At 35.1% G+C, this 22845-nt stretch overlaps 1 protein-coding gene across 4 annotated transcripts in view; it reads left to right on the top strand.

The window, feature by feature from the left end:
* Positions 1–10104: 10104 nt before the first annotated feature.
* The window catches only part of LOC127872856 (arginine kinase-like), a 31170-nt gene continuing 18429 nt past the window's right edge, over positions 10105–22845 (top strand). For 2 of the 4 annotated variants that reach the window (XM_052416296.1, XM_052416295.1), the window contains exon 1: positions 10105–10268. The gene's annotated coding sequence lies outside the window, so the exon portion shown is untranslated. Of the gene's footprint in view, positions 10269–15262; positions 15287–19746; positions 19772–22845 lie in introns of those variants that run through there. The other 2 variants (XM_052416299.1, XM_052416298.1) reach the window with 2 other exon arrangements.

The raw sequence follows: 22845 nt of genomic DNA, 5'->3' as shown, positions 1-22845 counted from the left end.
CTGTTGTTTTCGTATTGCATGAAAAGACTATAGCATCGTCAGCAAGGAAAATGAACATGGACTGCAACTCGCTTGCCCCCCTTTTTACCTATTATACTGCAAAAAGGGAAACCGTATTTTAAACACGTTGCACTGTTTCAGAGATACGATATTTAATGCAAAAATAATGCAAACAATATGTAATCGAAAGTATAGGGGCCAAACTTGTTTTACCGATGCATAGCCGTTCCCTGAATATATGAACACTGTTGTTTTTATTCCGTTACTTAAAACAGATTACGACACCAGATTTCGAGACCAGTAGATAATTAACGAGGATGTCAGTAACACCATAACATCGTCTGAGATCAACCCAAATGTGTTTTATCCAATTTCAATTACATCGAGTACGAACATTCCTTTGTTCATAAAGGCCGTTAGTATGATTGTTTTAGGAAAACATTCATTCAAACGTATAATAGACACCGTCCAAATATGTACAAGTTTAATGAACCGTTTATTAGCTCAAACATAAAGTTTTACGAAAAATAGTCACGTTTTGTTCAAAATGCTTTAAAAGAAGAGAAAATGTCATATATATGTAGTATACACTTATTATACAAAGAAATTAGGCACTGAGTAATGTAATTACTGCTGCAATTATTAAACTACGATATTATGTGATTACTACGTGTTAACCTCATTCATGTGACATTATCATGATAATAAATATATTTTCTGTCTTTTAAAATTGATCTTTCTTCGAAATACATTTTTGCGTATGTTCTTGGGTTTTGTCATACACGCGTAAAAAATGATACACAAGCGATGGGTGATTGTTTTTCTGAAAACAAACTGGTATTCGATGAAGACTTTTAAGTCCAAGTAATGAGTTCTTGTAAAATATGTTAGTTTTAATTTTCGACAAGATGTTATTAAGGTTGATCCTGAGATTTTTTTTTTGCTTATTGTGCTGGCTCTTTAAGTAGAAAGACAATTATATAAAACATCGATATGAATAAATTGCGATTTACAGAAAATATATTATCGGTTACATACGATAGCATTTGATATTAGAATTGTACCCTTGAATATGTACCCTTCAAACACATCAGTCGCCATCTGAAGCAAGACACAGCACAATATATAACATTCACGCCACACAACTATGTTTTAAAGTTGCACATTTGTTCAATAAGTAGGCCAAGCAAATTCAATTATAATTTAAAAAAAAACACGAAAATAAGCGGTTGAGTATTTTGACAAGATGAAATCGAAAATCATACAAACCAACACATAGCGTCTGGCGTGCTGGATATATAACCGTACTTTTACTTGCTTCTGATTGGTCGGATAGGAACGGCTTTGGCCTAACAAAATCAGATGCATTTGAAATGCTGCGTGCATAATATACCTTACCCTTTACATTTTTGTTATGGCAACCAGTTCTCCATATTTTTATTTCGTTAAACTTCTCTAACACAAGTAAAGGGCTGACTCCGAGTAGAAGCGGTTTAGGGCAAACGATTGTGGCCTTTATTTTGTTAATTGATAAAATAAATTCTTTAAAAATTAACATAAGTAAATAGTTCACCCATATGCATTATTCGCCCTATAAGTTGATGTAATTTTCCTAAGACCCGTATCAGATTGATCAAAACATCGACTTAATCGGATATTAATGGTGGCTCGTTTCTGCATTGTAGTTTTTAAGACAACTGTTTTACTCGTTTTTCTATTAACTTTGTGTAGCACCCTTGCAAGAGCTATTGTCCCAAATGAATGCAATATGCATTTTCACATTCATATATGTTTAGTAATAAACCGAAGTACATGCACGAAAAATACGGTAGTTTAAATCATGCTGATTGGTTCGATAGTGATTGCAAGTCTGCACGTCGTTTATATATAGATGCCTTAAAGTGGTTTAATTTGAATAATTCATATGCTGATAGATCAAAGCTTTGTCGTAATAAGAAACTATATAAAGATTTAATACGGAAAAAGAAAGGATGTACATACCTTACAAAAGTGACTGACATTGAAAATTTTTGGAAATTATTTAAACCAAAGAATACAATAAGCAGTCATTTAAATTATTTGCGAGTTGTGTGTCGTGTTATTTCTTAAAAGTTGACCCAGCATTTGTAAAAATATTGCAAGACATATACATTTCCAGAAAGGAAATTCATTTCTGCGTTGAATAAGACCGAGATCGTGAAAATCGCTGTACAATTGATGAAGATATGGCTGTTCAAAGCGATGCACCCCGTTTTGGGGTGATTTTGAGTTGCATACCTTGTTATAATTATATATTTGATAGTGATTTTTTTTCATAAAATTTAATTTTTCGATATGATATGATTATTTATCATTCAAAATGATGTTTTTACTAATTAATATCATAGCCACACGCTAACCACCTGTGTTTTGCACCAACACTAAGCCTAGTACTTCAAAATGGCGTCCAAAATTGTCGACATTTTAGATTCTCATATAAGGCCGAGTTTTTCCTGGTTTCTGATTGGCTGAATCTCGTATTGGCCGACCCCTTTCCGTATTGGCCGTGTTTTTTCCATATTGGCCGCCTTTTTCTCGTATTAGGCGAGTTCCGACATTTATTGGCGAAGCACAACTTGTATTGGGCGAACAAATTGAACACATTCTCGTCTAATATTATAATAAATTAATAATTAGATTTATAGATGCATTTAAACAAGAATGGTATGGAACACTAATAGACAGCCCTCTATTGGACATGTATAGAGTTTTTAAACTCTACAATAGTATACGAACATTATTTGGAGTGGTTACCAAGGAATTTGTGTATTCATTTTGTTAAGTTAAGAATTTCTGTACAACCACTGAGAATCCAAACAGGAAGGTATACCCGCAATAATAGTCCACGTAAGGAAAGATACTGTCTGTGTTGCAATAATAGAGATATTGAAGATTAGTTCCACTTCGTTTGTATTTGTCCATGTTATAGTGTTTTACGACAAAAATACCTAAATCTTTATGTATATGTTAATTCATTTGTGTGTAAAGGGGCATTTTCACGTTTTGGTAAATTGACAATATTAAAAAGAGTTTCAGATTCGCAAATGTTCGTTGTAGTTATGATTTGTGTGAGGAAACAGTAATACTGAACATTAACCATGCTCTAAAATAGTAATTATATGCATCTTTTGACGATTAAAAAACCTGAAGATTATAAAGTGTTGCAACGCGAAACGATTTATTAATATGAAGATTTCAGTTGCTGTCGTTTTATTTTGTGATATTACGAGGATATATATATATGAGCACGGATGGCCGAGTGGTCTAAGCGATAGACTTGCTCTGAAGGGGTCAGTGGTCCGAGCTCAGTTGACGGTTGCTTTTTTTCTTTCTTTAATGTTATTCTTGTATTGTTTTTACTGGAGCTTTTTAGATCCAATGTCAACATTTATCAATATATAACATTTAATGACAAACTTCAATACATGCCAAAATATGAGAAAAGACTCTTGAAGTATCACCAATTTCTGACTTCAATGAACTTGTCAAGCTGTGGAAATATATAAAAGAAGCATTTGTTATTAACAATTCATTAACTCATTATACCATATAACCGGTATCACCCACACATCTTTCTGTCATTCTATGTTTTGAAAGTTTACTATATGCATTTTTTATTTGTATTATTTTTTCATTTATATTGAACTTAAATGTATTGAATACGTGACATACTAACTTATATACTGTATGTATTGAGACGATTTCCTTATGTATAAGACTGAATAAAATGTCTGTTCTGTTCTGTTTATTTAAAATAGACAAACAAATGCCGTTTAAATAAGTCACGGATTTTTTTCTTCGAGTATAAATGCAAAAGAAAGTAATCAGAGCTCGATACTAATCTCTCCTATTTTGTGAGCGACATTTTTAATAGCCTTAATTAAAACTTTGTCGAACCCTTAACCTATCAAAGACAAAATATTTTAATCGTTGTAGACATGGAAATATTTAAATTTTCGTGTTTGCTCGCAACATTTGTATGCATGTGAAGTCTTTGTGTGTTAGGTCTCGAAATATGATGTAAATCTATGTGCCACATTCAGACACAACATAAAGATATTGTGCCGTGCTCTGTAAAAAGGGGGTTTAATACATGTGCGTAGTGTCTTCCTTGATTAGCCTGTGCAGTCCACACAGGCTAATCAGGAACGGCACTTTCCGCTGTTATGATATTTTCTGTTTAAAGAAAGTATCTACAAAGCAAAAATCCAGTTAAGGCGGAAAGTATCGTCCCTGATTAGCCTTTGCGGACTGCACAGGCTAATCTGGGACGACATTTTTCGTACATGCATTAAACCCCTTTTTCACAGAGCACGGCATATATAGGGTATGGCCACGAAGTCTGTTCAGCTTTTGTTCATCATAATACTCGACTTATTATGAGGTTTCGTTTAGCAAAGTCCAGAAAATGAAACACGTTTTAGCTCAACGTATAAAATAACTTACTCATAGTTATGAGTAAATTTATTATTCTCTATTCTCAAAATACTATTAAAAGCTCATCATCTTTATAACCCATATCTTCATCATTATCATTATCAAACAAATAATAAACCAAAGACAAAATAGGAGTGAGTGCTTGTATTTGACAGGACTTTCAACATATAAATGTAAAAAACAATTCTTCTGACGCCCGTATATGTTGTATGTGCAATGGATATAGACCTCAATCAATGTCAAACATTGATTCTACAATAGACTCATTCACATCGGGCACCACATTCAGTCCTATGCATTCCAGCAGCCCTACAGTTAGACCCTGCTTATCAAGACAACAACGCTCCTCTTCAACTACCCAATCAATAACCAACAGTTCATCCTTGTTCCTTGTCTCGTAGAAACGAAACCTTCGCATCATGAACATCAACTGTCGCAGTGTTTGCGGAAGCAAAAGCTCAGAACTTAAAGCAGCTCTCCACTACATCAAACCTGATATAGTCTGTGGCACAGAGTCATGGCTAAAAGGTTTCAAACCAGGGAAACCAACTGCAACAGACGCCATACAATCCAGCGAGGTTTTTCCTGCCCATTAAAAGGCATACAGAAATGACAGAGGAACGCTTGGGGGTGGAGTATTCGTTCTTGTCCATGAAGACCTTGTCACTGAAGAAAAAGCGGAATTAGTCACCAACTGTGAGATTGAATGGGTCCAAATCAAGCTAAAAAACAATAAGAAACTACTAGTATCATCTTTCTACATGCCTCACAGAAACATGACAGATGTAAACGAACTACGGAAATCAATAGAGATGGCTATGAGTGACAAGGAACGGCTAACCATCATAGCTGGTGATTTCAATTGCCCTGATATTGACTGGGGAAGTCTATCGGTACGTAGGGAAGCCCAGGACAGAGACGTACAGCAAGCTCTACTCGACCTATCAACCGACTACAACCTCACTCAAGTGCATGACAAGCCCACCAGAGAAAACAGCCTCCTTGATCTCATTTTCACCACCAACCCATCATTAATCAAGTCTACTGCCAACACCCCCGGGATATCTGATCACGATATTGTTGTAACTGATTCGGACACAAATCCCTATTATATTAAGCAAAAACCAAGACGATGCTTCACTTTTTCTAAGGCGAACTGGGACCAACTGAAGGCCGACATCACAGACATATCAAGACAAGTAGTACAGCTCTATAATAACAACAACAACGTTCATCAACTCTGGAATACATTTAAATCCAAACTCACATCAGCTATCCATTCTAATATACCATCTAAAATGAGATCTTCAAATAATTTGGCTCCATGGATTTCCAGAAACATCAAACGTAAACTGAAACGCAAAGCCAGACTCTACAAAAAGGCAAAGAAATCTAACAATTGGGCTAACTACAGAAAATGCCAAAAGGAAACAAAGAGAGCTATGCACAAAGCTGAATGGAATCACATTAACCAAATAATAGAAGAGGGCCTCCAAAACCCTTCTGGAATAACGTCAAGTCCAGGAAAGAGGATAACATTGGAACAGCTCCTCTACGTGAGCATGGACACCTCATCACAGACAGTAAAAGCAAGGCAGAAATACTAGTAAATCAGTTCCAGTCTGTTTTCACCAAGGACGACACAAACCAGCCAACTCCGCAACTAACAAAGCGGGTAAATGACGACATACCTCCACTACACATAAGTGAGGATGGTGTTCTCAAGCTGCTGAAAAACATCAATGCCCGGAAAGCAGCTGGACCAGATGAACTTCCAAACAGAGTACTGCAAGCCTGTGCTATAGAGGCAACGCCAGCCATTGCTGCCATCTTTCAGAGGTCAGTAGACACAGGCGAACTTCCAAAGGATTGGCGAGACGCACATATTGCCCCAGTCTTTAAGAATGGAGATCGCCACTCGCCAGAAAACTACAGACCGGTATCACTCACATGCGTGCTCTCCAAGCTATTGGAGCATATCATCTGTCGTCACATATTAAACCACTTGGACAAACACAAAGTATTAACAAACCTAAATCATGGCTTCCGCTCAGGATACTCTTGTGAAACCCAACTTGTTGTCACAGCCCATGACCTACTCGGATACCATGACCAGAACAAACAGGTTGACACCATCATCCTAGATTTCAGTAAGGCCTTTGACACCGTGCCCCACCAACGCCTTCTGCTGAAGCTTGAACACTACGGCATCCGCGGTCCAATACACAACTGGATATCCCACTTCCTCACACAACGGGAAATGTGCGTCTTGTTTGAAGGAGAGAAATCCCGTAATGTTGCTGTAGGATCTGGCGTACCTCAAGGCACAGTGTTAGGGCCCCTGCTGTTTCTTTGCCATATCAACGACCTACCAGAAAGGGTGAAATCCAAACATCCGGCTGTTCGCAGACGACTGCCTACTGTATAGAGCCATCAATTCAATCAAAGACCACCGAATCTTACAAGAAGTCCTTGAGAATTTACAAATATGGGCCCAAAACTGGGGAATGCGGTTCAACTCTAAGAAATGTTATCTCCTCAGCTGAAAAACGAAATCCTCATTTTTCTACACCATTGGCAACACAATTCTCAAAAATGTGCAAGAAAACCCATTTTTATGAATAACTTTCTCCAACGACATGAAATGGAAAACCCACATCTCAAACATAACTAAACGGGCCAACTCTACACTAGGCTTCCTGAGACGCAACCTCAGATACTGCCCCCAAAACTGCCGGAAGACCGCGTACCAAGCGCTTATTCGCTCTAAACTGGAGTATGGGAGTGTAGTGTGGGACCCATACCAGCAAGGTGACATAGACAAGCTAGAGAGAGTCCAACGATCTGCGGCTCGCTTTATCACCAGAGATTACAAATCCAGACAAGAAGGATGTGTAACAGCCATACTTGACGATCTAAACCTTCCCACACTACAAGAGAGGCGACGCCACCAAAGATTGACGTTCTTGTACAAGGTAGTGGAAGGGCACGTACCGGCTATAAACGTTGATCACTATTTGCATCGACTTAGACCGAAACGCACTATTAGAGCTAAGAAGTTTGAAGATTACGTCCACGACAATATAGTGTTAAAATCGGTGAACAATAACTCTAAGTGCTACCAGCCATTACACACAAACAGTGATAAATTTAAATACTCTTTCTTTCCGCGAACTATCCTTGACTGGAACTTACTCAGTGAAAGCACAGTGAACTCAACATCTATTGAGTGCTTTAAGGCCGCAATATCGGCAAAAGTGGGACATTTGCCAGGCTCGTATTAATTTCATGCGCACTCCCCGTTGAATAAAAGCCAAACTTGGTCACTTCAACGTATCCATTCAGATTCAGATTCAGATTCAACGGCACCGCTCAGTTGATGAGTCTCGAGACGACTGGAAACGGTGTAACATCTTTGTTCAGGTGTATACAGAACTGAAACGATACTATTTAAATGCTGTAGGGCATGTAATTATGAATACTTCACATGCACATGTGTGTCATGTGAAAAAGTGCAAATGTATTCATAACAATTAGACGTCAAGTATATATCTCAAATAAAGAGTTACTGTTTGAATAAACTGATCCCCGCCGATGCCCAAAGTGCACACAGGACGCCCCCAATGCCCATCAATCACGCTAACTTGCTTAACTATTATAAATAAACAAATGTGAAACATTAATTTGTTCAAAGAAGCTGCTAATATCTGCAAGATTCATCCACCACCACCAATCAAGAGAAGTGCACATGACTTCATGTACACCCAATACAATAATCAGTAGTAATAAACGATTCAGGTAAAACCGCGAGCGGGATACGCAACCCTGCTGCCATTTTTGTTTTCTTATTTTTTCTTTTAATGGCAGGGGGACGTATGAGGACCCATGGCTCGAGACCGGTGTCTAGGTGCCTTCATCACCTCCCGAAACCTCTAATTTAGAGAAATCTACAAATAAGCAGCTATTATGATACTGTAAACATTAAGTATTCTTTAGTTAAAAATGTAATTAAAACATTATCAATTTCATTGCGCAAATTAACATAACAAACAAACATCAAAAGCATCCCGCACACACCCCGGACATCAACAAGAAACAAACAAATCACTCAAACCATAAAATCCATAAAGCATCTAAAAAGAATGTTGATAAATCATAAATATTCCGAGAAATATATAAATGCATATGACGAATTTAACAGCTATATTAAACCGACTTCAACATCTAACCAGTCACACCAAAATGAAAATATTAAGTAATCGTACAATAACAATGTCTTTAAAATTAAACGTTCATTACGAACGACAACAAAAAATAATAACACCTACGTTTAAACATACCAATATTTCAATAAGTATGCTGGAGGTACTATTTCCAGGAAGTGAGAGTCTCGAAAAACATGACACCCATAACTTAAAGTACCTCATTCAAACACAATATTAAGTAAAAAATGAGTCAAAATAATCAAGAAAACTTAGCTGCTTCAGACTTAAATGAAAATACACCCATCGTCTTTCCCAGTAAAGGAATCGGTTCGTGTTAAGATCCCATCTCACATGGACTAAAAACCGAACTGAAAATATACTAAACATAGACTTTATAATAGCAAAATTATAAACATACAAGCAATGTAACCAATTATTTAACCATACATATGTTCATTAAGGGCGGGCGGGCGGGGTTATCACCCTTTCGTTTTCTTGCTCCATAACGTTTGCCTGTCAAAAACAACCTCGAATGGCGTCTCACTAGATGTGCAAATCATATATACCCCAAAACGAAAAGCTCGTGCGCTTTCGCGCTAAAACATGCACACAAAACCCGTGCATTATACGCGCTAAACCATTACCATAATCTCTCTTCTAAATAACACGTATTAAACCATACTATACCGTATTTATCAAACCGAGAATAGTTTCATTCTGAACAACCCTTCACTACAGAGATATCGATATACATTGTTATTCGGTGTTTTAAATTTATTTTAAATGTAAATATTTAAAATGTATAATGGGAATTATGAAACTCCAGAAAGATTATCAACAAAGATAGTCGTGTTATGTTTCTTCATTGAAGACAATCGACCATCAGCCCATACAACATAAGCATTACAAACAATACGATTATGTACATAATGACAACAGGTGGATTCACCGCACTGGAATGGTCAATTAAAAATGTAAGGGGGGGTGGGGGTGAGGCGATACCGCCCAAAATAATACATACTTGCTCTTTTACTGATGTGTATTAATATACACACACACATTGGGGTTCAACTAATTATGTAAACGTTTTAACTTTATACCATGGTTCCATGCTTTTCACGCCTAATCAATATTGTGTATTGGCGTATGAGTATTCATTGTGCCTTTATATTCCCAATCAAGATTATGTTTTTTTGTATTATGATATTTAAATAAGCCGCTGTAAGCGGTTAAAACGAGCTGTATCGATTGAACAGTGAAACGCTTGGCAAGTATTTGACGGTATTGAACGCAAATATTTAAATGGTACATGTTTTGGTGGCGTAAATTTGGGTAATTGCTGTAGCGCTTAGAGCGCAAAAATTAGACGACCGCGAAACTGAACGTTTTTACATTAAATATATTAACTTAAAGACAAGCGAGATAATGGTGCATTTTACATTTCGTATGAGATTGTCGACCAACTGAGGTCGATTGAAACTTTGTACGTGCAGGATCAGTTAAATCAATAGTTAGGTTTCATTACTGGAACGAACAGTGGGAAAACTAAACGCTTAGATCAATTATTGTGATCGGTATCTGCAGAAGGTAGGTTGCCTTTTTATTTGAAAGTTATATTTAACAAAAATACGTTGACATAGTCTAATGATGATCGACATTATTAAATACAGTCAATTCTTCTTCGTTTTAGTTGTAACTTATTTATATTACAATTGCCAATCAATATGAATTGAGCATTTGGGTAAACGGGTTGCTTCTCCTGCTGATAACTATTTTCCACATTTTGAAACAACTAGTGTTTTGTATACGGTTTAATTATGTACGTTTTTGCAACGTTGGCGCTACACGTTCCACGTGTAAGGTATATACAATCTGTAACGATGATGTTCAAAGAATTTTTGTGTGTATAAAGGCGAATAGAAAACAAAAATTGATAACATAAAATACACTGTTAATTCTTTTATCGGAAAATGTTTGTGTTTCGTCCATAGATTTCAAAATCGCGTTGGCTGTGATTATGCCTACGGTTCTTATCTGCATAACCGATGTTAGATGACTTTGTATTTTATATGATTCCATTGAAATCATGTATTCATTTCTGACCACCACTAGCAATATCTGTATTTGGTACATACTCGCCACTTTTAGAGTGAACACATATTAGCAACCCAGGTGTGTTAGCTAACGTTATTACTAAATAATAGTATGTGTTTGTATCATATTGATTTTGTCTCATCATGCTTTTATTCTTCATGTCATTTTACTTACATCAAATGTGACATAAATACATTTTTAATTTGTATATGAATGTTGTTGTTTTTTTAATTCAGATTTCCTATCATACGTTTAATCGAATTTTATGGAAGAAACAAAACTCGTTTGGACTACACACAGCGATAGGAGTCTTGGTTACAAATGCGAAAATGGGTCTTATGCCACATGAGGCCAGAGTAGCTCTAGACAAGCCTGTGAATACGTGGGTACTTGTCAGGAGCTACCATTTCCACCGATAAGACCTATACACATTGTGTGCTTTTAATAGCGGACATCGTTGCTCCTGACCAGACAGCGAAGGTCTGCTGGCTGGTCTGGCGCTCCGTTTGCCGCATAGGTTCTCAGACCCAGTTTGCATGACGCGGTCATATATAGTTGTGCACGCAGAGACTTCAAATCTTATATCAATATTTCATGTCAAGTAAACATTTAAAATACAAACTTCAAATGCGCTGTTATCGGATTTCTATGCAGGCTTGAAATAAACTTGATTAAAATATATAATTGCACAATCGAAAACAAATATCACATCAGATTTGAATAATCTCTCGCCGTCATTTGTGCAATTAGTTAACATTAAGTTGTTATAATTCGTTTCAATTACATCTTAATAATCCGATACCACTTTAACCCCGGATTAGACCATACATTTTTTATATAGTTCCATTCATGGAAATCAATCGTTGATTATTCTTTTTATGTATAATGTAATAAAAGAACTACATGTATTCTTTAGAAAGGTTGTTAAAACGTTTCGCAGACTTATTCATTGTTTTGTTTTGTTTGTTCTGGTTTAAATATTGCATCAACGGGCTTATTCACGCAAATAACTATGGCGTCCAGATATGTCAGATTTATACAAACAAGAGTTAAGCATGGAGACGAAGAAACACCAAATTACTCCTTGATGCATCGATGAATTATATAAGGCCCTTTGTTACCAACAATTGTCATCGTAATTATGCATGTTTTCATTTAAGTTTCATTAATATATACTCGACCAACACGCATGACAGTGCAGTTGATTAAAGCGCATGTTATTTCTGTGTATGACTAATCGTGTGTCCGATTTTCCTAAAGTTAATTTATTTAAGGTGAAACTGTTCGTATCAAAACATGTGAATGTTTTGTGCTTTGGTTATTTTACCATCTTGTTGTATCATGCATTTGTCTGTTCAACGCCTATTTCCTTTTTACAACATCATTTTATAGTTTCAATAAAATGTGTTATATAAATGGCGTAGGCACTTTATACAACGAAATATAGCATTGAAAATAAATACTTTTTTTTCCTCGCCTAAAGATGATTGATAAATTGAGTCGCGTTCTGAGGAAACTGGGCATAATGCATGTGCGTAAAGTGTCGTCCCAGATTAGCCTGTGCAGTCCGCACAGGCTAATCAGGAACGACATTTTCCGCTTTTATGACATTTTTCGTTTAAATGAAGTCTCTTCTTAGTAAAAATCCAATTTAAGCGGAAAGTGTCGTCCCTGATTAGCCTGTGCGGACTGCACAGGCTAATCTGGGACGACACTTCACGCACATGCATTATGTCGAGGTTTGTCAGAACGCGGCTCAATTGATAAGGCAAGCTACGACTGAGTCACTTGCGTTATCTTGTTAAAGTTTTTGTTTCAAATTTAAACGCCCCTTGTACATGAACGGGTGCATGTTTAACTGTATCAGCGATTTCCAAGGTTAAAGAGGATTAATACATATTTTGGACGTGTATCAAAATACTTATAACTTCTCACTGCAACAAATCATTGCAATCTATTTTATTTCTGAAATACAATGAGGCGCAAAAAGATCGTTTATCATGTCAAAGAATTGGTGTTTTGTTTGATTTTGTTAAATAGATACTGATGATTAAGCGAATATTGGGTAGCAATGTTTACCTTGATAATAAAGCCAGACACGGGTAGTATTTTTTTCTTTTATCCCTGTGAGGTCTTTAAACTTTGTATGATTGCCGTCACATCTTTATGGTTTGATTTTTTTATGGCACATTGGTTCATAGTACAATCAATAACAATTTCATTGTGTTTTGCAAGGTTCTATTAAAATGCGAGTGGTTTATATAGCTTAACATCTGTAATTTAAAACACTATAATTACTTAACACAAGAAGTAAAGTTTAATTGCAAATATTGGAGATAGCTAAGCTACCTCAATCTTCAGAAAATTAGCACATTCGATTTTTTTTTTCTAAAACTAATAACATGTGGTAAGGCCATACTGTTAATAAGAAGCATTGCCCACTAGAATTAGGAAAGCATGCTTTCATTGATCAATTAAAATGGTATAATATCAACTGTATTACGGACAAACAATATTGCGTTATTATTATTATTAACCAGGTTTTCCGAAGGAAAAAACTGGTTATTAGATTGGCGAATGCGGGCGGGCTGGCTGGCTGGCTGGCTGGCAAGCTGGCGGGCTGGCGGGCGGGCGGAACAAGCTTGTCCGGGCCATAACTATGTCGTTCATTGTCAGATTTTAAAATCATTTGGCACATTTGTTCACCGTCATTGGACGGTGTGTCGCGCGAAATAATTACGTCGATATCTCCAAGGTCAAGGTCACACTTTGAGTTCAAAGGTCAAAAATGGCCATACATGAGCTTGTCCTGGCCATAACTATGTCATTCATTGTGAGATTTTAAAATCATTTGGCACATTTGTTCACCATCATGGGACGGTGTGTCGCACGAAAGAATCACGTCAATATCTCCAATGTCAAGGTCGCCACGACTAAAAATAGATTTTTTTAAAAACAAACTTACAAAGGGGGTTAATTTTGTTTGTTCATTTCAAAAGTTTAGTTTGAGTTTTCTCCCTTTATCAGATTTTTTTTTTCACAATGAAAACCTGGTTTTGTGACAATTTTGTCCCTTGTTATTATTAAAATACAAAGCCGATGTTCATTTATTTTTTATTTTCATGTGATAGACGCTAATTGTCATTCTCAAGAGTTTCGGGTAGGACAACAACATTTTAATGTATTGAAGTCCTGATTATAACATATTGGAACAAGATTTAGTTAAAATAGAAATAATGTGAACTGAAATGAAAATGATGTACCATGTTCGAACATCTTGATATTTACTCTGTATGACGTTTTTTTCGTTCATTTGTCTGTTATCCCTTGCGAATAAGATAATAAGAAATCCGTGTTTTGGCGTCAATTAATGAACTGAATATGTGAACCAGTTTTCACATTAGTTTGCCGACATATATGTTTTAGAATAAAATGGATAAGTTTGTTAGAAATAGTTCCGATACATACACAAAGCACTTGGGAAAGACAGGCACTCACCATAAATAACATTTATAGTATCAACTTAGGCCTCGCATTGTCAAGGCGGCCGTACAGTCTAAATATTGTACGGACGATTCCTTAGCTCTTCCAGTGCTGGAACCGGATTTTGAAGACCTTTGCAAACAGTTTGGATCCAGATGAGACGCCACAGAACGTGGCGTCTCATCAGGATCCAAACAGTTTGCTATTCTGTTAGTATTCTTTGAAAAAAAAATCGAAAAAAATGTTAATTTTAGAAATTCTGCAGGCGACATTTTAGCAGACGACAAATTTCCCAGCATGCAAAGGGTTAAGGCAAAAACGGTATTGGTCACATTTGTTTCGGCGTAGTTTGTATTTATGGACTGGTACTAAAAACTGATGACGAAGGCCAATAATAGATGCATTTGGTCTTTATTATATGACCCTATTATGAATGCTTAATATTACCAGGCAATATACTAAACGAATGCTTGGATGCGTGGAACCCTATGCATATATGATTAATCAATTTAATGTTGCTTTTCCGACATGGGCTTTATAGCGATTTTGCTCCATTTATAATTACACTGTTTCTGGGTTTTCATTATATATTAATTGGTGTTTTCGCGATTCAGCATTTTATTCAAGGTATTCATAAGTCGTAAACTGTTATCACATTACACACTGCTTGCTGTTCAAACGTGTTATGTGGAGAAACGTTCCGGAGAGAAATCCATCAAGCTTGATCGAGGCATACGAGCCTCTGTAAGCTAAGTATATTTAGCATCTGGTAACTTGAAATATTGACAGCTAGTATATAGCAGCCACTGCTACGCTGAAAGCATTGATGAATTTATATCCGGGCTAGAACAAGCGTCATTTTCTAGTAGGATCTTATTTTTAGATACATAAATATACATTCGGAGTTTATAATTAAAAGTAAGAATCATTTGCGTTATATGTTTCATTATTAAGCCATATTATTTTTTTGCACGGACTTAATACGGGAAAGGTTACTCGGTAACGGAAGACCTTGGTTCTGATTCAAGGTATGGCATCGTAAAAATGTCTTAAATGCATGACTTATAATTGAAATTTCGCATCGTGATATAGTGCTGTTGACCTCATGTTAACAATGCATAACCTCAAGTGCATTTTTAATTATGTCAAAATGTGTTTCAATATTCGATCAGTTTTTTTTGTAACTAATTTTTATTTATACTTTAGAATTGTTTAAATCAATAATGAATCGAGTTATAAAATAGAAGTTATTTGACATTAAATTGAACGCAAAAGCCATTTATGAGTCCCCCTCAGCATCTCCGCGTTGCTGTTGTTGTTTTTATGGTTAAAATCCATATTAAAAATGAACAATTATGTATCTTGTATTCAAGATTATTTATTCATATATTTTAAATGCATGATATTCATTTACCAGAGATGTTTATTTCGAAAAACATAAAAAATCGTAAATAATTGCAATATGTCTTAATAGTGTATAACTGGCAAATCTAGTATCATATGACCACTGTTTTATACGTCAAACGTTGTTTTATTAGTCAAGTCAAGTCAAGTCAATTTTATTGGCAAATACATTTGTACATAGCCAAACAACATACATAATACATGTAATGACGGTGTGAATAAATGCATATACAACAATTGTGATGAAAAGTATGGTGTATATGATGGACATGATATAATGACTAATGGTTGTGCGAATGTTGCCAAAAAAAACCAACAACAATAAACAAAAATATATACATATAGAATACTAATTGTGACTAGATCTTAAATTAAACTAAATTCGAGTAAATTTAGCCAAGTTTATTAATGTTGTTCTATTCGAAGTAGACATCAGTTGCTTAAATTTTATAATAGAGGACCAGCGTAGATAATATTAAGGTAACAATATTTTTCTTAAATCTCTATACAATGGACAAATTAACAAAAAATGGTATTCATTCTCAATTACATCCCATATTACATCGTACATACTCGTTCATTTCTTGGAATATTTCTATATCTACCTTCTTCAATGAATAGTGAGTGTGCATAACAGCGAAGTCTAGTCAAACAAATTCTATCCCTATCATTTACCACAATATCTAAATAGTTTTCGAAATCAAAATTTGATTTGAATAAACGATACGTATCAAGTTAAGGCAAGTTATCAATATCGCTAACCCATGTTTGTAAACTGATATCCTTTGTACGCTGACAAATACAATTAACATCACTAGTGGTTAAATCAGATTTATAATACAAAAAGGCAATCCTAAATCCTGGAGCAATATCTTGAGTTTAATACCCCAGTTAGTAATATGCGAATTAGCATCATCGAAATCTAGCAACAATTTATTAAGTAAGGAATCTGGTTTCTGCTTTATTTTGTACCAAAATTTAATGATACGCATCTTTTGTATACACTCTAAGGAAAACGACCCAGCTCGCCATACACTGCCGCAGACGTAGTTTGTGGTCGAATAGACAATGTCTGTTTAAGGAATTTTAGATGGACTTTCTCTATATCCGGGCTGGGATGAAATCCCCAAATCTCAGTACCGTAGGTCAATATTGGCAATATTATAGCATCAAAAAGACGTATTTTGTCAGCAATACTGAATGAAATTTAAGAAAAAAGTTTATTTAAGGAAAACATTGCTCTAGACGCTTGTTTCGATAAGGCTTCCTGCGCTTTAAAAAATTACCGTTTGAGGACAATGTCACACCGAGATAAGTAAATTTATTTACTTCCTCTAGCTTAATATCATTATGTTTAACATCAATATTTTTAATTACATTGCCTTTATAAAAAACATAACAACAGTCTTGCTTGTGTTCACAGATATTCCCCATTCGATTCACTATTCATGCAACCTATCTAAAAGACGATGGAGTCCAGTTGCTGAGTAAAAAAATAAAGCGGTATCGTCAGCAAATAGCAACGAAAATAATTTTATGTTGTCGACATTTACATATTCAGTAAGAATCATTATACAAATAGTCCATATATATCATTTACGAACAATATAAATAATAATGGTGATAAAGGCTCAACCTGTTTTACACCAGAATGACTATCAAAGAATTCTGAAAGAGAAGCGCCAGTTTTAAATGTGTGATTACACTGATTTTTCTATACGTGTGCTACTACACAGTGTACACGAACCACTACTTACATTACTTGTTTAACGCATGATTTAACGCAACCATATATTGACTTAATCATTTTAACAAATTTAGATGATATGTTATGCTGCAGCAGTTTGTACAAAATTCCGTTCCTATAAACGAGATCGAATGCTTTTTTAAAATCAACAAAGGCACAATACAGCTGCCGGTTTTCTCGATAAACTACTCTATTTATCACTGCATTTAGCACAAAAATACAATCTATAGTACTCTTTTCGTTTCTAAAACCAAATTGAAAAACACTAAGTTTATTATTGTTTTCAAGCCCTTTACGTACTCTTCTGTCTAGCAATATGGAAAATATTTTAGAAACAAATACTAGTGAGAGTTATTCCCCTGTAGTTAATGACATCGTTCTTATCTCCTTTCTTAGGCACGGGGACAATAACGCCTAAAGACCATGAATATAGATATGAACTTGTACTGTGAATATAATTAAACAATTTACATAGGACAGGAGATATAATCTCTTTACAATCAATAAAAATCTCAGGAATAAGTTGGTCAAAACCGCCGCTTTTATTAGTTCAACAAAAAGTGTCTTATCTTATTTATATTAATAATTCTTAATCGTTAGTGTTGCGGCTATAACCTAAATGAATCGGTTTAATATGCAACCAATACGCATACCGTCTTCAATATTAAATGTTTGGGAAGAGTTTAGTATCTTACATTGTATTAAATTGTTTATCAAAGGATTTTCAGTCAAACGATTGCGATCCGCAACCATATGTTATTATGTGTTATACTGAAATATAAACTTATTTTGGTGAACTACGTACGTTAGTAACAGGTCAATCGGATAGCAAGTGTGTCAATTAGTCGGTTTGCATAATACCGTTCATTAACCCATTTGTGCCTAGTGGACTCTCCCCACCTTCTAAATTGGGTCAATTTATTTCTAAAATTAGGATGTCTAGTTTATTAATTTCTATATTTAGAATATTTCTTACAGAAATTCCTTTAAGCATGCAGCGCAGGCCCAGATGAGACGCCGCATCATGCCAAGGCCTTTTTTTCTAGACGCTAGGCATAAATGGGTAAACACATGCGTATAACTAATTGATTGATTGTATATCGGAATGAATACCAGCATCACCCAGTCCTGACTCTATCGATGTCTGAACATAACTAAGCCATGTCAGCGTCGTAAATCGAAATGTTTATATTCAAAAGAGTAGAAACATATGGTATTAAGTATCAACACGGTTCTTTTGATATCGTTGTACTTTCTTGTAATGATCTTTGTTCACTAAGAAATTAGCATTTATTTCGTTTAACAGCGTAGGAATCTAAGAACGAAGCAAATGGGACTTGCACAATGTTTACGGACTGCACAATTAAGAGGTTTCGTTAATTGAATTAAGCTTGGCTAGAAGGCAAATAATTACGTGTTCTAGAGTTCTCAGTGCACATTGTTCTGAGCTAAATGTTTCATCGATACCAAGCGCCAATACTTAGAAGGACCATTACATACTAACAATAACTGTAACAGCTGCCGATTTCGTAGAAAATGATAAATACAAGCAACGACGTTTGTTAAAAGATATGTTTTCATTATTGTATACATCCCTAACCGTGATCCCTTACTACCACAATGAATGATAACTTTACGGTTACGCATGGTTCGTACATGCAGATTGTAGTTGGTTTTATTGTTGCGAGTATAATCCAGTTTATTTCGATGGCATAATAATTTTATCGAAAATAGATCACTCGTGTCTGACAACACGAATATCTTTCGCATGCCTTTAAATTGTCGATACAGATTGTGGCACAGACGTCAAACACTACAAAGCATATTCAATGGTGGCTAACTGTACACAGTGCTACAAAACATATTCAGTTGTAGTTACGTGTACACAGTGCTTCAAAACATACTAGTGGCCGCTACGTGTAAACAGTGCTTCAAAACATACTCATTGGTGGATACGTGTAAACAGTGCTACAAAACATACTCAGTGGTGGCTAGGCGTACACAGTGCTGCAAAACATAGTCAATGTTATTGCGTTCACACCGTTGAAATTCAATACATTTAGTAAATAAGTATTCTGTCAAAATTTTGAAATTGTACCACTTCATTAAATGGTAAAACAAACACCATGACAAGCCAATTTAAGAATTAACGATACAAGCATTTTGTGAGGCCCTGATAAGCTCGTTGTATTTTTACACGACATCTGCCGAGAGCCGCTTAAATGTCCACATCATAGTTATCTTGAAAATGATCATCGCCTGTTTTATGGCGGAATATTATTGTAGTTAAAACTTGAACTCTTTATGTAAACGTGCACGTTGCACATTGTATTATTGGATTATTATCATCGCGCTGTTACGGGTAAAGATTTGTACAATATACTTTAAATCAGAACACATGAAATAAGATTTTAATATCGCTTTTTATTGCGATTCAAAGTGTTAAACTTTATGTTTGAAAGCATTTTACAATTTATGACTTAACAATAACACTTGCTATAACATAAAAATACACGAAGTAGCAAATCATACCCGCTGGATGAGTGATCAAAACGTTTACTGTCGGTTCAAGGGTTTCTGCAGCAAATGGTTCTGACATACATGTTTCATTAATATATCATACTAAGATAGACCATCACAAACTACAGACAAGTGTTTACTCAATGATCGATGATAACAATTACGTTTCTAAGATATGATCTAATTGATGTATTCTTGAAGTATTGTGCTTACAATCAAATAGTTTTATTTCACAATTGCTCCAAATTATTTCAGAAATCTACTAGTATTCAAATTCATATCCTTGTATAACCACTGTTCATTAAATAAAAAAAAAAAAAGAAGATAAATGAACCTTATATAAGCATCATGTAGTCCCCATCCTTATCGAAATGAATGTTTGCTTATTGCTTACGCTAAGGTGTTGCACGTAGATTGCAGTCTGTTTTATTGTTGCAAGTTTAATCAAGTTTATTTTGATAGTTTTAGATTTAAATCGAAAACAGATATTTTACCTGAACTTTGGTTGAAAAGAACGATATTCTTTATAAGGCAAACACGATATATATTTTGCATTCGTTTACAGCTACGCTACAAAACATACTCGTTGGTGGTGCACTTCACATTTTGAAATTGTATCAGTTTATTTTAATGTAGTCGTTAACACCATTTGAAAAAAAGGACGGAAATGTGTGCGTGTAATAATATGCGATGTTCTACAATAATACCATGATTATTCTGAAGTGCTCACGTGTTTACAGCTCAAAACAAGTTTTCGTAAGTAAACATTAACCATGCATTTTCGTTATTCACAATTGTAGCACTTGAAGTTGCATTTGTCATGACAAAGTACTGTAACTTGTTTGATTCCATTTCCTGTCATAGTGAACATCATCAAAAGATTATAACAGAACCCATAGGTGACTGTAGTGTAAAGATTCTGACATTTTGAAAGTTTGGGTAAAATATAATTATTGTCGTTAGATCGCAACGAAAGCCGATGTTTATGAAGAACTCTTAGTACAGCCAAACATATACATTTACGGTCTTCTGTAAACCGTGAATAAATAGAAATATTGAAACTACAGACACGTTATGAGGGGAACATTTATTGTCCACTAACATTTTAATTCATGTTAAATTACCAAATGAATAAACAATTCAAGACAAAATATACAATACCAAATTTAACAAAATCATGATTAAAGCTGGTGTCATCACCTCGGAATGGTCAATGTAAAGCATTCGGGGTTTAAACCGCTTGAAGTAATCCCAAATTTACCTCACACTTAGCCCACAATCAAGCACTTGCATGTGTCAATACACATACCTCATAAGATCTTAATTCAAATAAAAAGGTAGTACAAAATAATAAGGTAATTGCGGTTTGAAATTACATAGTTTATACAAAATATTTAATAACATTGATTATACTAGCACATTACATCAATTTACCAAATACAAGCACATGTTCATGACATATCATTCTATACGGTTACATGTATTTATAAAAAAAATGTTAAACTTCAAATGTTATTTACGAAAATCAGAAAAATAAAAAACAAATCGATATACTTAAAGCAATATACTTAGCTAAATCTAAAAAAAATCGTAGTAAACGCGAGTCAAATAGTTGGTAACGGAAAATCAGTATTAACTATTACTGGCATGGTCGAGGCACGCGCGCAATATTCACGGATAGATAATTAACCTTGATACTTGCAGGAAACATGTCTGCGGGACTAGTGTAAAGGGATCATGTCAGTTAGTTTCGCATCTCGTTTTGGCTAGGGTACATTGTCAGTTTGACCGTTAAGTGACGTGCCCAGAGGTTTCGTATGGTATAATGGTTTTGTCAGGGGGAATCGTATTCAAACATTATATGCCAGAGCTCCAGATATTTCTTTTTTTAGATAAAGAGTATTTCACTCATGACATTTTTCATCTGATGAGTAGATTTCAAAATCAAAGAGTTTTGCGGGATTATTCGGCGTAGCTGTTTAATGTTACTTTTGGCCTTAGCTGACTTTCATTCATGATAGGTCCGAAATGAATAAACCCGAATTGTGCATTGGCTAATAACACAAAAATCACCGTAGAATTCGCGTAGACATCGGTAGTTTGGTTCCCAGACTAAAACATTGGATGCATATCATTTGAACTGAAATATGAATATATTGTTAATTACATGTACATTACAATAAATTAAAAACTGTGATGATACAAAACATCCTCTAAACATTACATCGAAACGTTTCTCCTTAGTTTACGAAGCAGTATAGCATTAATCACATGTCTCTACAATTAAAAGAATCTATTGTTTACATGCTGTAGCGGCCAGACTAAACACTACAAAAACAGGCTAGATTGCACTTTACTGGTACGCAGTTGATTACCACTATCGACAAATCGGGGGTATGGGGGCGGTAGCCCGCGATACTAAGGAAATATATAGGTGTTGGAAATATATCTGTCTTTGATTTATTATTATCCATATTTGCGTTTATTAGTGTAAATATGTTTCTTTGTACTTTGTTTTGTTCATTTTTTATATAAAGTTCTGTTTTTCTACAAAAAAATCATATCACTATGATGCTTGCAATATTGAGTCTTTTACGTTTACTAACATCTGTACACATTATAACACATTATCTTTTATTTCATTTCAACATTATGTTCACAGTATTTCAGTGGCGAATATGTTTACTTTTCCTATTGAAACTAATGTATTACACGTTCAATTATGAAAACCTAGTCATTACAATACTTATTGACAATAAAATATACAATTTCCCCTCTTCTTGTTCTTTATTTTTATTAACCAGGTTTTCCGAAGGAAAAAACTGGTTATTAGATTGGCGAATGCGGGCGGGCTGGCGGGCTGGCGGGCTGGCTGGCGGGCGGGCGGAACAAGCTTGTCCGGGCCATAACTATGTC

Source organism: Dreissena polymorpha, chromosome 3, assembly GCF_020536995.1.
Source record: "Dreissena polymorpha isolate Duluth1 chromosome 3, UMN_Dpol_1.0, whole genome shotgun sequence".
Taxonomy (NCBI): Eukaryota; Metazoa; Mollusca; class Bivalvia; order Myida; family Dreissenidae; genus Dreissena; species Dreissena polymorpha.
The sequence above is the reverse complement of the archived record's forward strand: the minus strand, read 5'-3'. Positions and strand labels throughout refer to the sequence as shown.